Raw genomic sequence first — 4618 nt, 5'->3', positions numbered from 1 at the left:
CACTTCAAATGATACATTTTTAAAAGAGTAAAAGCTAAAACTGGTCCTGAACATATGTCCATTTTACGTTTTGGTCCTAAACATTATCTTTTGAATTTTTTGGTCCTGTACATTTCAAATTGGATCACAATTGGTCCTCCGTTAATAATTTCGTTAATTTTATACTCCCTCCGTCCCACAAAATTTTACCCAGTATTCCATTTGGGGTCGTCCCACATAATTTTACCCATTTCACTTTTACCATTTTTGGCAGTGGACCCCATAATCCACTAACTCATTCTTATTGACATGTTATTATAAAACTAATACTTTAAAGCAGGACCCACATCCCACCAACTATTTTAACTCACTTTCCATTACATTTCTTAAAATCCGTGCCGAGTCAAAGTGTTTAAAATTATGTGGGACGGGGGGAGTAACAGTCAACGGGTTTAACCCAATTTTGACCAACTAAAGCTCTTAATTATGATTTTTAACTCACTAATTATATCCTTAATTATTTTAATAAATTATCATTTAACATATAAATTAAATAATATAAAAAAATGAGAAATTAAAAAAAAAACATCAATCACAGAACTATTTTCCCACTGTCCCAAACTAATTGTATTCTCCACAAAATCAACATAGGATGAGCTGAAAAATTTGCTCAAAGATGTAGAGATTCATCACCATCAAACAATCAGAACAAAACCCCTCATTCCAAACACCAAACACAAAAAAAAAAAAAAAAAAAAAATCAAGAACTAGACCTAATTCACTTTTTCCCCCCTTGTATATTTACAAGCAAATCTGCATCACTAAAAAATCAAGACGCCGCTGGCTGATTAGGATGCGCCGCCGCTGCTTGTGGAAAACGGTAAAATCTGGGCCTCGCCAGCGGAAACGGAATGATTATTTATATGATAATTTATATAATTTAATATTATTTAATTTAGACGTTAAATGATAATTTATTAAAATAATTAAGGATATAAATAGTGAGTTAAAAATCATAATTAAGAGCTTAAGTTGGTTAAAATTGGGTTAAACCCGTTGATTGTTATAAAATTAACGGAATTATTAACGGAGGACCAATAGTGATCCGATTTGAAATGTACAGTACCAAAAAATTCAAAATTTAGTGTTTAGGACCAAAATCGTAAAATAGGCCTATGTTCAGGATCAGTTTTGACCTTTACTCTTTTTAAAATGAAAACATCATTCTCTCAACTCTTTCCTCTCATTTATTTTTATTCTCTCTATTTAACTCACAAAATAACACTATATAAAATTATGTGTCGGAAACTACTTGGAGTGGGACGGAAGGAGTATTTATTAAGTGTGCTTAGTAATTTGAAGTAACATTGACTGGTTAAGTATTAAGTTGATGATTTTAATCATTAGTTTAAAATATATCAAAAGTACATATTTCACGCCCACGGTAATTTCGACCAATACCCATTTAATATATTACTAAGATGCTCGTTTATTTTTAATCAAATATTTTAAAATTCTCTTTCAATTTTATTTATATATTTAATCATATGTTAAAATTTTTACTATTAATATATAAAAATCAAATTTATTTTCTCCATCCGTCCCATTGATGATGACCCACTTTCCTTTCTTGTTTATCCCAATCAAGATGAACTCTTACTTAAAATGAAAACACCTTTATTTGTACTTTATTCCATATCTCTTACTTTACTCTTTCACTCAACACACAAAATAAAGTTGCATAAAATCTCATGCCGCCCAAGGAGAAGGTCATCTTTCTTGGGACGGATGAATACAATTTAAAAGTCGTGTCCTAAAAATCTCATTTTCGTCGATTGAGTTATTTCTTCTTTTAAGAATTGCTCACACTCTTGCGGTACCTGTTAAGCTAGCATGTACATTTGACTCACATGCCAAGCCAGCATCTATGTTTGCATTTATTAGCCGCGACCCTCTTGTCCCGTTCTTATTCAAATTTTGGCATTACCTTTCATACGAAAAAACAAAAAAGTTAGATCGTTTAAGTTAAAAAATAAAAAATAAATTAGTAGTAACGATTTAAATTTTGAGAGTTGACATTTACCTATATTCTCGTCGCATGCTAAGAACTCATTATTCCATTGGAATTCTTATTCTCAATTACATCTTTCACGTTCGGATTTAATTTATCTCCACGAGTTTTATAGCTATAATCATTGTCATGTTGTGGACCATTCATATGAGCTTATGTGGCCCAAGAAGGGTCGGATCCAAGAGGAATCATAACAGCTGATTAGGTCATTAGGTATCATGTCCACGAGATACTGAGGCTACTCTCACAAAAATGCTTCATTATGTAATGATTCATTACACAATTAGTTTTAACTGCTTGTGGTGTATTCTCCATTAATTGTGCTTGCATATATCACGTCTTCTATTTGTGGAAGTAATAGTATCTAGGTCGAATGCAAACGATAATCCAAAGCAAAGAACTCCAATGAAACAGTAAACAAGAGATGACAAAGGGAATTACATGGTTCGTTGTTAAAACCTACATCCACATGAAGGCATTCAAACTATATTATCAATGATGCAACATACAAATCGATCAAGAACAACGATAACACTCAAGCTTGATTCACTCCTCTCAATGCATGGGCGCATGGCTTTATCCGAGCCATCCTCAACCGCTTCAACTAACTCTTGTTTGTGTGTTTGTAAGTTTGTCCTCCATCTTGACTACTTGTTCATTTGCATCCACGATGTGAGGGCTAAATGAGTTCTATGACGCTCTAGCGTCTTGAAGCAATATTATAAACTTACCTTTTTGGTGAGAAATGCTAACTACGAATTACATGACATGATTCAGTCAAAATTATTGCATAATATGAGTTACAAATAAGAATTATTTATGATTAAAATTAATGTAGTCCCAACAAACAATGCCAAAAATTGTTCACTATCGGAATGACTAGAAATTCGTTTTAAATGATGAAATAGTAGCTAGTTTAAATTTAAGATTTCAGTTTCAAGAAATCAAGGATGATGTGTTTAATTCATGGAAATTATTTTAGTAGAATTGGAAATGAATAGAAAAATTACAAATTGGAATTGATGAATAAGTATTTGTTGAAGATAGACGCGAAAGAAAACATCTTAGGTTTAGGCATTGAGAAGCCCATGTCGATTCCACCTTGTCTGCCCTTACAAAGATGAACTGCTCCGTTGAAGTCTGTATGAATGCATTCATACTTAACAGCTCTCCCCCATCCATAATCTGCTCCATGTTGATCAACTTTTGTCGATCCTGCAACCCAAACCACCTTCTTACCTTTCAATTCCGAAAGTATCTCTGATCGATTCTCATAAAACTCCGACACTCTTGAGCTTTTCACAGCAATTTTAACAGCCTCTGCAACCGCCTCCGCAGCAGCTACAAACCCCTCATTCCCTTTGAGCTTTCCATTTCTTGAAGCCGCAATCAATTGGATCGAGCAGTTGCCGAAGTAGTTCTCCGGAAGGGGCGGATCAAGCCGCCCGCGGCAATTAACTGGAGAGCATAAGTATTGTGTCTCATCGTCGTCGTCTTCGTCCACCTCTGACTTGGCCAGGCAGCTCCAGAGATAAGCGCACGCCACGACGAAAGACGATAGGCGGCCTATTGAAGGTTTCTTGATCGCAGCCCATCTCTTGAGCTTCTCGATTTGGGGATTACTTAGGTGGAATGTTGCTCGGACTTTATCTGAAGGCGACGGTGGTGCTAGTGAAACCGTCGGCCTATTCGTCTTCATTTTGTCCCAATGAATCATGGTTAGTTTGGTTGAATCCTGAACGGAATCTCGGCCGTAGAAAGGCAGCTGCTCGATGACGTTGGAGTTGTTGATGGAGGCCCACATGTGGAGGAAAGCGTTGAGAGTGGTGGCGTCGCAAATGGAGTGGTGGTGCGTGAAGCCGATGCAGATCCCTTGGTTCGGAAACAAGGTGAGTTGAATTGCCAAGGCGCTGAATTTGATCTCGTCGGAGGAGTAAACGGCCGCCGGCATTTGTGCGACGAGTTGATGGAAATCGGCAGCAGGCTTGGGGTGGTTGGACACGACGTGTGAGAAGTCATCGTCTGACGTGGCGATGACGAGGGAGAGGGAGTCACCGGTGGTGTATCGGGAAACGGGCATGGCGGCGGAGGTGAGAGGGAAGATGACTTTGGATGCTAGAGGAAGGAAATGTTTGAGAGTGAGGGATAATGAGTGTTTGAGGTTGACAAGGATGGTGTTGAAGAAATGAGATTGGGAGCATTTGAGGGGATAGAAGAAGAGGGGTTCAGTGAGAAAGAAATCGAACCATATAATGTCGAAATATAAGAGTGGGAGCGTATGCTCTGCGGCGGCGCCGGAGGACGGCGAGACAGAGTGGCTCTCTACGATTTTCACAGCCATTTAAATTTGACGGGGGATTGCAAGCTCTCATAAATCTATACTTACATATATATGTATGATTTGCCATTTCCATATCACACGCATTTAATATTGATGGATTGAAAAGTATAGTCAATAATTGTAACACGCGTTACCTGTCAATATAAAATACTCTCTCCTTCTTGCTTAAATGTCCCATTTTTTTTTTTTTTCGTTCGTCCATTAATAAATGTCTCATTTCACTTTTA

General features: G+C 36.9%; 1 pseudogene; it reads right to left on the bottom strand.

The window, feature by feature from the left end:
- Positions 1-3045: 3045 nt before the first annotated feature.
- LOC125185325 (anthocyanidin 3-O-glucoside 6''-O-acyltransferase pseudogene) lies at positions 3046-4391 on the bottom strand (annotated as a pseudogene).
- Between the last annotated feature and the right edge of the window lie 227 nt (positions 4392-4618).

Source organism: Salvia hispanica, chromosome 2 (genome assembly GCF_029641045.1).
Source record: "Salvia hispanica isolate PSC_SH4W2 chromosome 2, Shi_PSC_v1, whole genome shotgun sequence".
Lineage (NCBI taxonomy): Eukaryota > Viridiplantae > Streptophyta > Magnoliopsida > Lamiales > Lamiaceae > Salvia > Salvia hispanica.
This window is presented reverse-complemented; position numbering and strand designations above follow the sequence as displayed.